Raw genomic sequence first — 19,755 nt, 5'->3', positions numbered from 1 at the left:
TCTGGAGTTTTGTTCTGTTCTTTGATTTGGGCCATGCTTCTTTGTCTCCTCATATTGGCAGCTTCTGAATGTTTGTTTTTGTGTATTAGGTAGAGCTATGACATCTGTCAGGCTTGATACAGTGGTTTAGTGTAGTAGGTGTCCTGTAGGGTCCAGTAGCACAGCCTTCTCTATTACCCTTACGCAAGCTGGCTATTCAAGGTGTGCCTTCTTGTGTGGGCTGAGTACACCCCCCTCTTTAGTTGAGCCTTGATTGCTATTGGCATTTCCAAGGTCAGCCTTTGCCTGTGCTCTGCCTGGGGACACAGAGCATTAGCCACAAAGTGATCTGCAGATGGCTGCTACTTGTGTTGGGCTTGGAGGTGCACAGAGGAGGCCAAGCTGTGAACCACGTCTAGCTTCTGCTAGTGCTGGGCCTGGGGAACTTAGCAAGAGGTACAGGGCTCACTGTAGCCAGATTCTATTTGTTTGAGAGAATTTAGGAAAATGTGAAGCATGGGCCAAGGCAAGCCATTCATTTTTGGCAGGGATACCAAAGGTAGAGATAGCGTAGTTGATGTGTTTTATTTCTGCTTGTATCACATCATGTCAACTTCTCCCCTTATTTGTGATGCTAAATTTGATGGTTTGGTTAAGATTATGTTATTGTAAATTTACTGTTTTCCTTTCGTAATTAATCAATAATTATTCAGTGATGCTTAGGGATACTATAATTTCCTATTCCTTGACAATCTTTCACCCAATATTTTATTATCCATTGTTAATAGCACGTGAAATCATTTATTACATTGGTAGTTTAAAAATGTTGATTTTCTAGTTTTCTTATTCCTTCTATATTTAGTAGTTTGTTTGATTCTGTAAGTAAGAATTACTGTTCTTCCCAGTCGCAGTTAATTTTTCAATGGTGCTGTGGACTCACAAATTCTAATAAAATAATTATTTTCAAAGTGAGTTTCTAATTAAAGAAGAATGATTTCTACTTTAAAAAGAATCAAATTGAATATGAATTATATACATTGATGTCAGTTCAAAATTTTTAAGATTGAAATTCTAGCCTACATCGTTCGACCATTGTTCATTTTTTTTTCCTTTAAAGAGAAATTTAATGCATCTTTATTGCTATGCATACTTCATAATGAGTGAATAAGTACTTCATTTTCAGGAGACTTTTGAAATATCTTTCATACTGGGAACATAGCCCAATTAAAGTAATTAATAATGCTTGAAAATATTTCTTCTGGACTAGAGATACACTAAGGTGCATGTCCCGAATCTGTCACCAATTAGTCGTGTGAATGGGCAATCTACTTAATCTCTCAAATCCTTGGTCTCCTACATTCAAAAATGGGAAATGTTAATGGTATTTATTTCAAGAGATTTTGTATAGACTAAATGATCTAACCTACAGCACTTACAGATGGATAGTGGAAGATAAATATGCATAAAACTGAGATGATACTTACCAAGCATTTATTACATTGTCTAACACATGGTAAACAATCAATATACATTAGCTACAATTGTTATTATTCTAAAAATTGTTCTCTGTATTTCTATTTTGCTAAAAGATGCTGGACATTATACAGTTGCCTTATTCATTCTACTTCCATAAAATCTCTTCAATCTATCCAATCATTTTTTTTCTGTCCTATTGCCCCTACCTAAATTTACATCTTTGTTTTATCAACTTAGAGAATATCACTAGCCTCCTAGGGTTGTATTTTTTATTTATGTTTTGTCCTAACTCCCTTTTAATATTTTTTCTACTTATCCCTCCAGAGTAATTTTTTAACATTCAAATTCAGTTATGTCACAACTTTCTGTAAATATATTTACTAAAGTAATTACCAAGATAGTTCTTACCATCGTATTCAAAATCCTTTCGTACTTGCCTCTGTTTATTTTTATACCTAGTACGTAACTATGCTGAAAATTGAGGAATCCTAAATGCTTTATTTCCCCTTGTGATCTTGAGATACTATAATTTTCTGCCTTGACTATCTATCATCTGTTTTTGGAAGTCTTATAATCTTATCATTTTGTACTCCCCTTCCCTTCTCCTTCCCCCAGGTTGCCAGATGTGGGATCAGCCAGATTTCCAAAGTGCATTATTGTAATGTGCCTCATTAGATATAGGTTACTGCAAAATAATGGCATTTCTCTATATCCACTAAAACTAGCACCCTCCCTGGCTCACCCTACCTATTCAGTAAGCAGAACAGGAAAGATTAAATATATAAATGTAGCTATTTAGTTAACTTCTATACAGCAGTACCCAAAAATTACATTTCTTATTCAATGTTCAGCTAATTGCCAGTTAATAATGAAGTACCAACAAGCTATTTTGATGATGATAATGATGAAAATAGGATTCTCTTCCAAGACAAGAAAAAGATTCTTGACTCTGAAAAAGGCAGTATCAACTTATGTGTTTGAGGAGACTAAAATTATTACAGGATATCTATCAAATGAGATCCCATATGGACTGTCAAATCATGTTATTAAATTATAATTGTTTACATAAGAAATTGTTAACAACATTAAGCGAAGAAAAAAGTGGTGCACAGGAGGTGTGATACCACTGTTAGGAAAGGCTGGGAAATATATATACGATTGATAATGTGGATCCTCTGTGTCCAGTGGGATATGGGTTACATGTAGTCTTCTTTCGATTATTCTACTTTGTGTTTTCTGCATTGATCGTGTATTATTACACATATATATGCATATGTACCCATACATCTGTATATTAATCTAGCTATAATTTCATGACGCAGGAAAAGGAGCATAGATATAACATGACAAAATTAATGATTCCTTGCCTTGTTTTTCACTCTCATTAACATATGGGGAGCAAGTACTATTTTTGGTTGCTTTTTAAAAGTATGGGATACCACTTTAGTTAAATATGAGGTTTCTTATTTTTCAGGAATATTTTAGAATTAAACACAATCTAGACAAATTCAGTAGATGCACTACCATAAATGTAGAAGGAAAACAGGGACTTCCTGGGTTTTAAAAACTTGGGAAGAATTTAACACTTTATTTCCTTCTGACTGCTGGATAACACAGAGTAGATTCTTTAAACATAATATAATATATAAAATATATAAAACTCTCATGTGTGTCTGTACACATACACATTCTTATAGATTTTCAGATTATATATATTATATATATTATATATATATAATCTGAAAATCTATAAGAATGTGTATATATATATATATATATGAGTTGTAGCTGTTACTAATAAGCTATTATACATTTGCAGTCTGTTGCATTGTTTTGTGGCAATGAATATTGCTTATGGAATTAGCTATAAATGAGTAGCTTGAAATCAAATAGGTTTTACATATGAATTCCCCAAAGGTAAATCTCTTTTGTTGTGTGTGGGAGGGAGGAGAAATTGGCATGTAATTGTATATTAATTCTGGAAAGAAAACCAAATTAATTATAAAATTAACTACTAAAAGTAAGTGAATATATTGTAACGATCATCTTTAACGGCATATTGAATCTTGCCATGTTATGGATATCACACGTGCATTTGTATTTGTCATGAGACTAATTTTGATTGTTAATATGACATATTCAAAATCTTTTGTTTCTTAGTTCCAGAAAAATACAGTTTTTCAACTTGCATGCCATTCAGTAGGTTTGTTTTAACGAATTAACACTTGTTTTCATAACAGACTACAGAAAATATTTTAGCAGATAAATCATCTGTGAAGCATATGATAGAGTATAATTTATGAGTGTTTAAAAAGATATGTAGATGTGAAGCCTCTAGCCCCACTTAGTCCTGTATAATTTTGGTAGATCAGCCTTCTCTCTTCAGATGCTCAGGTAATAGATAACATTTGAGGATCTTGGTCTTAGATGCTTTTGCAGTCCTGGGGAATGGTGATTAGTAGAGCCTATGGAAGAGGCTGCCCAGCATTTGTGCTTTCCCATATCAGCAGTTGTTGCCCATTGTAAGAGGTGCATCAGGAAAACTTCTACTGACAATTTTCTTCCCAACTTTATCTCCCCATCCATTAGTTGATAAAACAGAAAAATAAAAAAAAATGTACTGGGCATCTATTCTGTGCACATTAGGTAGACTTTATATTTTCATTAAAGTATAAATATTTAAATGACTAGTTAAAATATGAGTCAGAAGTGATAAATTGTGTATATACTTGTATTCTAATTAAGCGAGGAGACAAATTTCAAATGGAGACAAATAAAGGCTTGCAGGAGATGGTATGTACATTGAGTTTTAGTAGATAAATGTGAAATCACACGAAGACTTCCAGGCCCAGTGAGTGCTGTGGGTAAAGCTGGGGCACAAGTGAAATCGCAGCCATATTGGGGGTCACATAGCTGGGGGTACGTGCAAAAAGTTTTAAATAGTGATACAGCTAGAAAAATATGAGATAAATTGGATTAAATCTTGGGTGGAGGACTTTCTATGCTACAGTCTTAAGGAATTTATACTACCATTTGTAGTTATGGAGAAATCAGCAGGAATTTTGAAGAGGGCGTAAAGTCAAAGTTGTGCTGTAGTAGTAACTTTAAGGGAGATTGAAGACTGGATTAGAGGTGAGAGAAACTGAAAGCAACCGCATGTTTGGGGTGACTCAGGGTAAAGACTCTGAATGAAGGCCCTGTTACTGAGAATGGGAAGGAAGGGATGTGTTAAGGAGCTAAAACTAATGACTAGAAAAATAAGACATTAAGGAGGAAACATGACTTGAGAATTTCTGAGTTTATCTTTTACTACTATCCTCTGTCAGCCCACTTTACTTCAGTGAAACTAATGTAATTTGTCAATAGTTTCTAAATGTAGCCCTTACCTTTTGAATCCAATATTTTATTGTGTTTGTTTTATACATCTGACACTCCTTTTCTTGCATATCCTCATAAAATATTCTGTGTTGTGTGTCCCTCAAAAACTCGTGTTAACTCCTCCAAGTAGCCCTGTCTGATTTTCAGTCATACTAATCTCTCCTCTCTTAGAGGTCCAGAATATTTTATTTGTATATTTCTTATGAAAAATAATTTGTTGCCTAAAATATTATATTTAATGGTGAAGAGCAAGAGCTTTAGAGCAAAATTCATATTCTACTACTTACTAGTTGTGACCTTGAGCAAATTACTTAACTGTACATAATCTCAGTTTTCTCATCTTAAACTGGGGAATCATAGTAGAATCTGCAGATTCTGAGCGCTAGCCAATATTTAGTTATAGGATGCATATGGATTACTGAATGACATTCCTGGAACAAACGTGTGCTTGGTAAATATATTAGGTGTTGTGCGAGATGATGTGAATTATCTGAACTATATACAGAAATGGGGAATGAGACTCTCCCATCAAATAATGGGCCAGTCAAATTGAGCATTCTTAATGATGGCTCTTAAAATAGGATAAAGACTTTGATTGGGTGCAGTAGACAAAAAAGAAAAAATTCGTTTCACATACCCACTTTTCCTGCCGTCTTCTGGGTCAGGTCAGAAAAACAGGTAGTCTAAGATTCTCCCTTGAAATGAATGTGGCTGGAGGTATGGCTGTGCTCACTGTTACTGTTTTGAGAGGTCAAAAGTGACTTGGGTCCTTGTCAGAGATATTTGTGAAAATAGTGATAGTAGTAGAAGCTGGGAAGACAAGTTAGATTAAATTCTGGTGGGAGAGTTTTTTAAGGGGAACCATATGGGAAGCAGATCCCATCATCTAACAGTGGTGAGGGCAGAACCAAGTCTAAGTGAGCCAAGGAATGAATGGTAAAGTGAGAAAATGGCTTGAAAAAAAATAGACAGTTGTCATGAAGGAAAGGTATCAGTGACAAGGCAAACCTGTAAAGAGCGGGTAAAAATTTCTCTAATTATTTGGATGGCCCACATCAAAATGGTTTTATTCCCTTTGGAGGGGGTTATAATGTGAGACAAAAGCTTGGGAGGTTGCTATTAACAACTTATTGCATCCAAAGTTTTCTAAACTGATTGATGTAATCTGGACAGTTGACCTTATGATAAATTCTTTTTAGGTGATTTGTAGTAATATTTGTAGCAATGTTTGCAAACATAATTGGGGAAATGATCATCTAGGGCTCTTGAAGGAGATGAGCAAAATAAGCAGAATTAAAGTGGGAAAGGAACAAGATTCAAGGCTGAGGTCAAAATGAAAACTTTCAGAGCTCGTGACTGGAAAACGACAAAAAGTTCTGATTGGAGATGATGGCCTAAGTATGGCTGTGCTCATTGACAGAGGGCAATGCTATCAATCTGTCTCTCCAAAGACGGGAGAAGAATTGGGATGAGAGGATCACAGGCTCTAAGAAAAAGAAGAGAAAAAAGAGAAATCTGTTACAGAATTCCAGAATGTAATTATCTTTTCTCCTAGCTTATTAGTTCATTGGTTTCTACAACCTTTGATATAAAGTTTCTAAGCTTTTTACTTTGTGATTTAATTTGTGATTAATTTACTAATGTTTATTAATTCTTCAGTTGTTAGAATTACCAAATACATGTGTTAATAATCACAATATCAAAAGAAGCAGCTTATCTACCTTACAAAATAAATTAATTCAAAAGGTTCTTGTTTTTAAGGGCATATTTCGAAATGGAAAGGATTTTCTACAATAGAAATCTGTAGTTTGTTTCAGAGAGGGTAGTAAAACACAATAATATCTTTTAAAGGTATATTGCATTAGATCTTACTTGTGTTTCCCACTGTGTTTCTTCAGTTCCCAATTATGAAAATAAGATATGTATCACTTATCTAAGTAATAACTTAAAATAATGGCCTGCTTGTATTGCTTATTTTCCTTTTAACTTAAAAGTTATCTCCTTACAATTTTCTCAATTTATAATCGTGTTGTCAAGGACATTGCATGTAGCACTGGAAGTAAATTTTGTAAATAGCAAATGTGATCCTTTAAAATGAATTTACCTGTGACTAAACAGTAAAATTTTCTTCAGAAAAATCTACTATATATTCTTTCTAAAGAGGACTTCATAATTTTTAAAGAGGAAGGAAGCTTTCTGAAAATGTTCCGGAGGAATTGCTTCATGGTAACTGAAGCAAACAAAAAGCAAATGAAAACAAGGCAGTTACCTTCCACAGAGCTTTTAATAGTTACAGTGCAAAATTTGGGCCACCTGTCATGCTGGATTTTATAAGTATGAATGATGTAGAGGCACTTGCCAATATAGTCATGAATAAGGAAAAAAAGAGGGGTTTTATATACTAAGGCAAAGCTTCAAATGTAGTTAACGCAAGACAAGGGTTTTCTTTACTGGGTGGAAAGTTATCTGCTATATAGAAAGGCCTACTGAATGAAACATTTGTCCTCACATTCCTTTTAATCTGCTCTGAGGTTCTGCCTGTTACCTCACTTGGAATAATGTGCCAATTTTGTAAGAATAAAGAGAATGTTATCCTTTTTTCTTTCCTTTAGCTTCTTGATGCAGCATTTCCTTGAATTTCACAGTACCTGCCTGTTTTTAGCAGCTCTAATTTCAGACTATCCCTTTCCTGGACTAAAGTGTAAAAAGTGATATTCTCATCTCCTTGACAGAGAATATTCAAGAAATGCAATCCCAGTGAGAATCCTGCTTACTAATGGATATTTCTTTCTCCAGGCATCTTAAAGAATTCTGTTTGTGTTTCAACTTCTTAATACCTCCTGTTCTTTACAAAAGTGGATTAAAATGTCTGGTATCCATGGAGGAATGCTTTTGAGGGAGCATATTGCTTTTCTATTGTATATTGTAAGTGGTTATTGTTCACAACTCACACCTTAAAAGTTTGAGTTAAAGTATTTTTCTTTGTCCCTACAAAAATATTTACCTTGTCCCGGGACTGTTTAGAACTTAAGTGCAAGAATTAGGAGAGGTATAATAGGGTTTGATTTGTTTGTTGCTTTGCTTTTCAAAGTTAATTGGGTATTGTTATAGATTGAAAAGTGTTAAATGGAAATAATGAAAGATTTCTGTAAATGTATTAGAGATTGAAGTCTGTTTTGTAACTGTGGCAAGGAACCCAGATTCTTTGCACTAAATAAGGATACTTTAGGTAGTGTGGAAAAAGATTAAAAACAAACAAAAAATTCTTTCAGCTTTAAACTCAGTTTCAAACAAGTTATTACTGTGAAATATATGGATTCCAACTCACCTCTCTAAACATTGGTAGAGGAGGTGGCTGGTAAAATTTCCAAAATTTCCACATGTTAACACTTTGGCGTATGTCTGAGTTATTTAGTAATTGTAAGTCATATATGGCTTATCATTGTGATTTCACGACACCTTAGAAAGCCATTTCCCTTTGCTGTCATCTACTCTAGTGATTATAGTGACACTCATTTTGTTGTTATCATTAATAGTTCCTCTTTGACTTTTGAAAGGGCCCTGGTTTGGATAATAAAGTACATAGTCATCTTCCATATAAAGTGTTTGGCTTCCTCTTTTCACACATTTTATATGTTCTAAAGCAATCACTTTTTAAAATGTATTTTTGTATATTATAGCTTTTTAAAAATATACATTTATTGTTACCTATCTTATCCAAAAATAAATTTATATATGAGTAACTGGTAGTTATGTCCACTAACAATAGTAATTACATTGCCCCAAAGTTGTTATTAAACAGTGACTCAGGACTTCATATTTCATGATAGCAAACTGATTAATTATAATGTTTTTTCAGTCAAAGTTAGAGCAGAAGATGTAAGGAACCTTATAGGATCACTTGTCCAACAGCTAAATGGAAAGAAAAGTTATGTTTTAGAGGAAAAGGCAATTCAAATTTTTTACTTCACTGGAGTTAATGTGCATTAAGAGTGAACTTGCATGAAGGCAAATTTGATTTTCATATTTCATTAAATATTTATGCTCTGTTCATACTGCCAACTAATCCATGTGAAACATAATTTTAGCCTGGACAATGCTATTAGCTCTCTTCTTCCTGTATTACTTATATTAATATAAGTGTCTATTTATAATTTTATTCATTTAGTTATATTTAGTATAATAAGAGTTTATGCTTTTATTTCTCTTTGTATGTGGAATGGTTACTGAATATATATATATATATATATATATATATATACATACATTTATGAAATGATTATTGGGTGCCAGAGTGTGTAATATACACCAAATAGCACAAGACTTCAGCAGAGGTCTGGGTCTGGGAGAAACACACCACTAGGAACAGAAGAGGATTCAGAAACTGAGTTGGGGTCGAAGCCTGTTTTTACTACTTGGTAACATTATCAGTTGGCCTGAATTACTTAGTCTTTTTGGGCCTCCACTTTCAGCATCTGTCAAATGAGAGGATTTTGCTTGCCTCACCTATCTCATTCGATGTTGTGAGGACCCTCATTGCTACTGTAAATCAAACTGTATTTTATTGCAGAGTATTTCAAAATCAGACCTGCTGGTATGTGCTGTGCAGTTGGAAAGTGTAAGAGACTGGAGACTATCTGGTGAGAATCTCCCGATTCTTCCTCCGAGAGCTGCTGAACGTCCTGTTCTCTGTAACCACACTCTGCGTCCGGCTACAGTCCACCGCGGTCTTTCCCGGCAGCACACTGCAGCCTTCTCTCTGTTCTTTCCCTGTCTCCTGCGATCCTGTTGTAGCTAGAGTGGTCTTTCTAAATGTGAGTCTTATCACAACACCCTCTTCTTAAAATCCTTCAATGGTTTCTTATTTTCTTAGAGTAAAAAACTTCTTAACTCCCACCCCTGCCTTTTCTCCAGCTTCATTACTTGGTTCTCTTCTGCATTACCGTGCAGTGACATTCTGTCAGTGCCTCAAATGTGCCATCATATTTTTTCTCTTTGCTTTTCCTTTGCCTGTGAATAATTTCCTTCCACCCTTTTGTTAAAAAATCTTCCTTAATAATTGTGCAGGTTTCACTTACACGAGAAGAGATGCCACCTATGGGTGTTCCGACAGTAAGCCCCTGTTCTATCACATTTTGGTCCGTTACATTTACTTGTTTAATAATTGGCCTTCTACTAGCCTGAGAGCTCTGTAAGGACAGTGTCTGTCTTTCTTCCCACAATGCCTATCATTCTTCTCATATGAGTTCATAAGAATTATTCAGTACATTTGTTGAATGAATAAATAAGTAAATGACTACAGCAGGGGTGTTAAACCCATTTTCACCAGGGGCCACATCAGCCTTGCGGTTGCCTTCAAAGGGCCAAATGTAATTTTAGGACTGTATAAAATTTTAGGACTGTATAAATGCAACTACTCATTAACAGTTAAGCGAAAGCTTGGTGCTGCCACTGGGTAGAAACAGGGTGCCTGGCAGATAAAACAAGGTGGAGAGCTGGATTTGGCCTGCAGGCCTTGTGTTTGCCACCTGTGGACTCCAGGAAGATAGTACAGTAAGTGAGAAGAGCTGTGATAAACATTTCGCCCAGATTACTCTAATGATGGTGTCAAAAGAGTAATGGACAGGTATTAACTTACTATGAAAGTTAGAGGAAAGTAGACACTCCAAGCTTTGTCCTTCTGAAGGAACGGCAAGTTCAGGGGTTTTCTACCCCCTTTTGGATTTGAGGTTATGATGAGCTTTATAACTGGAAACATCTTACAGATAGCTGGTCACTTGAAATAGGAGACACTGGTATAAGAGACGTGATGGTGGTAATAACAATAGTTCTGTCAACTCCAATCTTTATAGCACTATTTTTGGTTTTTTAAAACCTTTTCCCCACAGATATTTCAAATGAGGTTAATTTCTTAGCAAATCATCTAGTGCTTTAGCTAGAGAAACATGAAGAAAAACTAAGCTTACAAAAGATAAAATAACTTTTGTAACACAGTTATGTTCTATTTTTATTAAGTATGGAAAAAGCCTAGCCATAATCATTTTCATTTTACTTAGTTAGGAAGTGCTTATTAACAAGGAGATAACTAGGACACAGAAATGGAACTGACAGGTGCTTGTGTGTAGTAAGTGAAGCAGGGCTCTCCAGCAGCAGCACTACCGACGTTCGTGCCAGTTAGTCCTTTGTTGGGGAGAGTCCTGTCAGATGTCTAGCAGCATCTCTGATGCCTGCCTACTGGATGCTGGTAACATCAGTCGCCGTAGAGTTAAAATATTCAGAATGTCTGCAGTCTTTGTGAAATATATCTTGGGACCAAAATACCCTTACTTGAAAAATAGTGCACTATAGACTTAAAAATTATATCCTTTGTCATTGATGGAAAAACAGTGTAATATATTGGAGCCTTGTAATTGCCATGTAAGTTATTCTCAGATCTTTATTTGGTCACTACTAGTAAATGTAAAGGGCCAATGTGAGTACTCTCAAATATTGCTGGGAACGAAGCAGTGAGGACTCCTGGCTACTTGTCTCAGAAAGCAGACTTCTGAGGAATAGAATCGATGATGGGACCTAAGAAAAGGATGAACAAATAATTTGCATTTTGAGGATCTGCCTGAAAGAGTGCATGACTCCGCCTGCACCTTTGACTTGGGGCTCAGGATTAAAGGGATGAAGAGGACTTACATTTCCCCAAAGGCAAGCCTTCACTTACAGGGCATGCACTTACATATATAGTCTTCTTCAGTTTTGTTCAAATGCATGGCTATGGAAGACAGTAAATATTTATCTTATAATGGAAGGACATGATTTTCCAAAATAAAATAGCCACATATTCCTATAGGTGGGAGAAACATTTTTGGCCTTCTCATATATTATAATCATTTGCTTTCTCAAGGGATTAACATCAGTTGTTTGGCTGCAGACTACCAGTGTGGTATTAATATATGAAAGTGAAGCCATAGTTTTTCACTTAGTCATTGCCAGTGATGGCATAGCATGCTTCTAGAGTCTGTCCTCTCCTCTCTTGCTTCTTATCTTCAGACTTGTTATGAATTTTGAGAAGGCCCTAATTTTTCTCCATAATTTGTTTCAAATCCATATGTCATAAATCCCTTATAATGAAGGTTCTGTGGGTAGCTGGCTAAGGGAAGTAATGACAGAATAATCCCTAATAGTACTGTGAATTTTTTCTTCCACTTTGTGGTCATAAAGGAAGAGAATGGTAGCTTTCATTTTTCTTAGGAGTCTTTGGAAAAAAAATAATCAGACTTTGCAAATGTGGATAGAAAACAGATTGATATTAAAATGTATATGGAATATTACATCACTGTTAAGGATAGCAAAGAAAAAAGCATGAACTGACTAGAACAAAAGTTGTATTACCATAGAAATCTGTTCCTTTTTTTATTACTCCCCTCCTTTCAAATCTCTGAGATTTTATCAGTCTTTCTCATGTTGTTTTATTTTGGCATTAAGTGGCAAGTTGAATAGATTGAAATGGGTTTGGCATATTTCCTTTTATTTTATAGTGTAAGGTAGAGTAGTATCTCTACCTAAATAGCATGCTAAACAAAGTAAGTTTATCCAGAACAAAAACAACAGAAAGGAAAATAGGTTATTTTCAAATGAAATTTTTAAATTATATTATTTTAAATAGTTCAATATACATGATATTTTTAGTTGTAGAAACTATTAAGGAATTCCTAAGCTGAAACTTTCAGACATTTAGGTACATAATGTGCATATTCATGCAGGTAAACTATTCTTTGAAAAAATGTTGGAGAATATTTAGAAGTTTTTGTATGTTTTAGTGGAAGCAAAATTATCTTAATTTTTTAAATAGCATTCTTTACTATATGTTAATGTAATAATGATATATTAACTGGCATGGGTAAAATACTTAGTATGTGCTAGACACTGTTATAAATCTATTAATTTAGTTCATATAACGATCTATAAGGAAAAAAACTATTACTATTTTTAGTCAATTTCTTATCTATAAGGTCTGTTTGGAAAATATCCAGCCATTGTTAATATAATAAGAACAGTTTGCATGACATTAATGTAACCTGGCAGCCAAGGAGAGTGGACTGGAAAGCTCATGTGTGATCAATGATGACTTCACTGTACTAGTCAGTGGGGGCGGTAGTTGCTACTGAGTGAGCATATGCACTGTGTGGCCGTCACATTCAAAATGACTGAGCAAGTAGAGCAATGCATCTGCATCACATTTTGCATTAAGCTTGAACATTCCTCTGCAGACACCATTTGGATGACTCAGAAGGCCACAGCTATTGGCAACTCATGATTGGCAGCTTCATCATGACAATGTGCCCACTCATCCATCACAATTCCTGCAGAGTTTTTTGGTGAAACTTAAAATCACCCAGGTGGCTCAGTCCCCCTACAGCCCATATTTGGTGCCCTGTGACTTCTGGCTTTTCCCAATATTAAAATCACCTTTCAAAGGGAAGAGATTTCAGGAGGTTGATAAAAATCAGGAAAATACGGCAAGGCAGGTAATGATGAATGGGAGAGCTGTGTGAGGTTCCAAGGTGCCTACCTTGAAGGGGACTGAGGTATCATTGTCTTATGTACAATGTTTCTTGTATCTTCTTCAATAAGTGTCTCTAATTTTCATAGTACATGGCTGGATACTTTCTGCACAGATCTCTGTAGTGGTCTAGGGGTAGGTCTAGCATTTGATCTAGGATTTGAACTCAAGGTGTTTGGCTCTATAGCCTAAATTCTTAAAGAAGATTCTCTACTGGTCTATAAACTTTTTATTAATCATCTGTACAGATTCACACATACAAGTTTCTTCTACTTTAGCAATTAAAATTGCCATCTCCATAAATACACGTAAGACACCAACATTCTGGGCAGTTTTAAAGACTTGCTTAGTGAGGCATGACACTCAGATGGAAGACTTTAAAGGACAAAACTCTTGTGAAATATAAAGTAAATATAATTAACATGTTTATTTAATTGGAAAATATGATAACTATCTTAAAAGATTGTGATGGGAGTGCAATGTCCCCAGTGTTGCATCGATAGAGAGATGAAGATACAGGTGGAGACATAGATATGTAGACGCAGGGACATACATAAATACAGGTGCAGACATAGGTATAGACACTGATATAGACATAAACCTTATCTGCAGCACTCACGTGCAGGAGGGGAGGGACAGAGGAGGGGTCCAGTTGCCTAAGCCGGAGGTCAGACACGGCTTCACTAAGGGTGTGTGGTTGAAATTTTAACAAGTGTCTTTGTCATGAATCTTCTTCAGGAAGGTCAGCACCACACAGCTTACCCCTTGATACAAATTCCTCTAGATTGGAGCCTGCCTCTAAAAAATGATCTACTCAAATACCTTCTGTGAGACTCCATGTCATTTTTGTGCTTTCTTTTGGTGGGGAATTTAATATTCTACAGACTGCATGTCATTTGGGGATATAATCAACACTGTCTAATTTATATAATAAGAAAGGGATTTTATTTTGGGAAAATCGAAGAACTTCAAAATTTATGTTGACATTGTGCCTAGACCTGTTTCTTTAATAACCGTAGCTTGAAAAGGTCTACTTTTTAAGCTTCTTACTTAAAGGAACATTAATTTAAACTACAAAATAATTATGTTGAAAAATGTCAAAAGGGATATTCACATTATTCTAAGGTTAGACATATTTCCTTTTATATTGTTGGCATTTGGCAAGGACGACCCTTGCTCTTTTCATGCTGTAGGTATTGTGTTCATTATGGTGAAATGAAATGAAAACACATGAATATTTTCAAGCATCAGATACCTCATTTTCCTATTCATACGCATCCTCTCGCAAAAGTGTGTTTCTCATAAGTTCTTATATAATGTCAGTTATCCCTATACCATTGGACTAAGTCAATCACACCTTGGATTTTTAGATAATTTATTTAGACATATACACAACTAGTATTCTTATCAGTCTTTTGTTGAACATGCACACCAAAGGGTAATTTAACTTAAATGTTAAAAAACAAATCTATTCTGAAAATATCATCTGGCCCATTCCCCTGGGACAGTGTGTGTTCGGGGACATTGTGTCTCCGCAGTCTGCCATCTATGTTTCTTCTGAATACCCTTCACCATTTCATTTGAGGCAATCTTTGAACTTTTTCTTTCCTTCCTTATTATCTGTTTTGTGATTAGTATAAAGTTATATTTTCAAAACTTTTGGTAGGTTTTGAAGTGATTTGATTATAATTAATGAGGATGATTTTATACATTATCAGCTTTCTTCACACAATATTATATTACAGCACCATTAGTGCAGAAATAGAATCAATCATTATATTCTAGAAAACTTTCATTAAATTGTTTTTGTAAATGTTCACATTGCATTATTATTCATTACCTTGAGAACACAGAATTTAACTTCTGAATTTCTCAGATGTTTCAGATGGAGATATGCAGGAGTATAGGGTGAGTTTGATACTTCATATTGCTTTTCTGAGCTCACATTTAATGAAAAGATGCTTTATGTTTTTATCCAGTTTTCCTGTTAGGTTTAAGTTTTGAGTTAAAAAAAGTGAAATAATACATGTGCATGTACATAGGCTTTAACAGTTTTTTCATGCTTCCTACTCCATAGGTTATAGGCTAAATGGATCAATTTAGCATAACAACATATGAAATTGAATGGGAAAACAAAAGTGTACAGGCAAGGTGTGTGGGAAAAAATATATAGTTGTGTTCATAATAAAAAAATAAAAGATGTAATAACCCATTGTATTAAAATGAGTTTTTTGTTTGCTCCACAATAATTGTTTTTAAAATTTGAGAACCAGTAAGAATTACTGTATCCAGCAAAGCTATCATTTAGAATGGAAGGGAGGATAAAGTGCTTCTCAGATAAGGTCAAGTTGAAGAGGCTCATCATCACCAAGCCCTTATTATATGAAATGTTAAAGGCAGTTACCTAAGAAAAAGAAGATCAAAAATAGGAACAGTAAAAATGACAGCAAACTCACAGTTATTAACGACCACTCATAAAACAAAAACGAGAGCAAACTAGGCAAACAACTAGAACATGAGGGTTGTCAATAAGGGAGTGGGAGCGGGAGAGGGGGGTAAAGGTACAGAGAATAAGTAGCATAGATGATAGGTGGAAAATAGACAGGGGGAGGGTAAAAATAGTGTAGGAAATGTAGAAGCCAAAGAACTTATAAGTATGACCCATGGACATGAACTACGGGGGGGGAATGTGGGAGGGAGGGGGGTGGGCAGGATGGAGTGGAGTGGGGGGGAAATGGGACAACTGTAATAGCATAATCAATAAATATATTAAAAAAAAAAAAGAAATAAATTGAAATCATTTTTCATAATGTAAGGCCTCAGTGATATTTCTGTGTTTTCCAATATAAGTGATAATTATAAATATTTATTTTAATAGTGGCCTGTCTAGTTCCAAATTACTACCAGAAATATGAGAACTTGTATGCATTCTAGAATATAGCAATTCTAGATTATCTAAAACTAGAATATTGTTGTTTTTCCGTTTGGAGAATGAGTTAGTTATTCTTGAAGAACTAAACTAGACATATTTTCACAACTAACATAGCTACTTTTTCTAGACTTTACTAAAAATTGTATTAAAAGATTCTAGTAGTACTTGCATTATCTGTTTGCAAAATGCTATGAATGCAAAGTGTATAAGATACAGATACAGCAGTGACAGATTATTTTCTTGGTGTGGAATTAAAAATTAGCAATAAACTGATGTTCTATTATAAGGAGTAGGAAGTATGGGAATGCACTTACAGCATTTTACTATTTTATGTCTCTAATGATTGTTTATCTCATATATAGTAAATATACACACATGGGCACACATGTATTTGTCTGGTTGCTTTTTATGTGTATGAGTAGCTAGCTGCTTTTTTGAATAATCACTTGAGCTCAGCAGCATCGTTTGTTGTTAAGGATTTATTCTTCCTGTTATATATTTTTATTTCTAAAAGTTAAGGTTTGGGTCAGTCTTATCATTGTTCTGATGCATCTTTTGTAAATGTCATGCTTCAGGGTAAACTGATTTCTTTATGATCTTCAGAAAATTTTACTGGCATAACAGAAATGATTATTTATCTCCCCAAATGATCAAATGGCCTTAAACTGCTTTAGGGTTATTTGCTTCACAAGGCTTAGTATTGATCCAGATTTTATAACTGACTAAATAAGGAAAAATTGTCTTTACAAAATAGCTAGAAAGATTGCTTTAACTGGTGATTTTGTTTTAATCATTTTGAAATCATTGCAGAAAACTGATGGTGATAAGGCATGTCTGAGACTGCTTGAAATGGAAGGACTGTTCTTTAAGAAATTAATATGGAAAAATACAACAAAAAAAGAAAAAAGAAATAAATGGAATTAATTCTTTATTTTGGCTATAGATTTTAAAGATTTTTCTAAATATGTAGATTTAAGTATATTGTATATACTTAAATTAAGTATATTAAGTATATAACAGAGAAGAAAAACCTGTTATTGATGAATCATTCACAAAATACTCTAATTTTAATTCTTTGAATTGAACTAAAATATGTTCACTTTATTAAACACAATGAAATCTCATGCATTTGTATTTATGTCTTGTCTAGCTGAAATTCCTTTTTTTAAAGATTTTATTTATTTATTTTTAGAGAGAAGGGAAGGGAAAGAGAAAAAGAGGGAGAAAAACATCAATGTGTGGTTGCTTCTCATGCACCCCCAACTGGGGACCTGACCCGCAACCCAGGCAAGTGCCCTGACGGGGAATTGAACTGGCGACCTTTTGGTTTGCAGGCTTGCACTCAATCCACTGAGCAACACTAGCCAGGGCTACCTGAAGTTCTTTCAATTTGAAGTAACTTGCCTTTGTGGAATATTCTGATAGTGCCCGATGCATTATTAGTCTCGCTGAGAAACATGCCAAGAACTGCCACAAATAGGTCTCCAGTTTAAATACAATTGGTCAGTCATAAGACCCTACACACCTTTCCCGCACATCTACTTGTGCTGAGTAGCTTTCTCACTTCACATTGATGAAATGCTACTGCTTGGCAGGAAAGGTGACTTTGGAATCTCTAGTTACCACTGAACTAGGGGATAATTAAACACATTCTAAAAGATACAAATTAAGGCAGAATGTTTATAATTTATATAAGTAAATGTTATGAAATATGAGAATCTTAATTAGCTGAAGGACATAATCAAATGCTTATACATAGCACTTGATGCTAGGTCAAAGAGTATGGTATTTAGATATCATTATATCTGTCTTTCAGCAGATATATCTTTGGTCCACTGCCTGACAGTGCAAAGAATAGGCAAACAGTACTTATTTAATTAGGGAATGAGAAATTTGGCTATATTTGTTTAAGATTAGTGTTCCTTGTATACATACACATCTGGAAATGGCAAAGTGACTCAATGTTTTTCAGAGTAGATACTATAGTGAGAATTTCTCATGGAAAATTACTTTGTAAAATAAGCATAGTAGTTATTTTTTGGGTGCTTAATCTCCACTAGGCACTGTGCTAAGTTCTTCACATGAATTTGTACTTCAATTCAAAACAATCTTATGAGGTCATCTTATTGTAAGTTTTCTCTGTTTTAAATAGGGGAAAATGGGGCTCAGAGAACATAAGCAAATTTACAAAAGTTATGTAGCTACTACATGCTGCGGGGAAGCCAAACTGATAATTTATATAACGGACAAATTGTATCACCTTTGTATCGCTGTTTGAGAGCTCTGCTGGTGCAGCTTGTTCATGATGACCTGACCTGAAGGAAATCTTTTAGAAAAATAAAATAACCCTGTCAAAAACAAGCCACATTTTTTGGTTAGTTACTACAAAGAAGTAATGAAATGTTTGAGTTTTGGTCAGTTACCTTCTCCTAATTTAAGTGTTTTCATCCATGACAACCCCATAACTATATTACTTTGCCATAAACTTGAATTAGATTTAAGATTACTATATATATGTGTGTGTGTGTATATATATATGCACACACACACAGACACACGTATATGTATGTATTTACCTGGCAGGGGAGTTATTTGGCTTTCCCATTGCACTCTGGACGGGCTGACCTCTGCGATTTCCCCAAATGGGGGAAACTCGACTGCAGTATTTGTGGCAGTGGGGCACTGAGTTTGCACTCTCACCTGGCAACAACAAAAAGAAAAATAACTGTATTTTAGTTCTTTCCCAGCAGGGTTACTAAATCTGAGATTTCACAGATAATTCTTTTTTTCTTTTAGTCTGTAGTTTGATATCTTAGAATGGACCTATGAGAACAACAGTGTGAGATCCAGAAGGGTCTAATTTCATTTTGAAATCGTTCCTTTTATGGGAGTTGATTTTAAGTAATTTACCTAGTTTTAAAACTTCATTTCTGGATCCTATTTGCGTGAATCAAAGTGAGTGTGCATATCTCTGGGAACACAGACAGGCACAGAGAGGGGTAGAGGTGAGTTGTTAGGCAGAGAGGTCCCTGGCACAGGGACACATCTCTGGCAGGGAGGGCATGGGAGGCAGGACAGCCCTTGGAGAACCTTTCTTGCTGGGGTACCACTGAAAGACTAAGGGGATGTTAGTTTGTATGTGGAGCTTGGGGGGTGTGGTGATAGTGGTAGAAACTATGTTTTTATAGTATTACATTAAAGACAATTAGATGGGAGTTTGAACAGCTAGATGATTGATTACAAATAGAAATATAAAAATGGCTAATATGTCTGTAGCACTCAATCATTAATAACAAGGGAGCAAAGACGTGGAAGCCCAGGAATGTGAAGTGGCTTTGTCCAAACTTCATGCCAGTAAGTGGTGGTGTAGATCTGAACACAGATCATTTCAGTTAAAATCCAGTTCTCTCCTGCTTCAACACAATACCTCTTTAAC

General features: G+C 34.9%; 1 protein-coding gene and 1 pseudogene across 6 annotated transcripts in view; both read left to right on the top strand.

Moving 5' to 3' along the window:
* EPHA7 (EPH receptor A7) overlaps nt 1-19,755 on the top strand; it is a 169,010-nt gene that overhangs the window by 32,023 nt on the left and 117,232 nt on the right. The window lies entirely within an intron of this gene.
* LOC112297440 (U1 spliceosomal RNA) lies at nt 18,888-19,022 on the top strand (annotated as a pseudogene).

This window comes from Desmodus rotundus, chromosome 11, assembly GCF_022682495.2.
Source record: "Desmodus rotundus isolate HL8 chromosome 11, HLdesRot8A.1, whole genome shotgun sequence".
In the NCBI taxonomy this organism is placed as follows: Eukaryota; Metazoa; Chordata; class Mammalia; order Chiroptera; family Phyllostomidae; genus Desmodus; species Desmodus rotundus.
The sequence above is the reverse complement of the archived record's forward strand: the minus strand, read 5'-3'. Positions and strand labels throughout refer to the sequence as shown.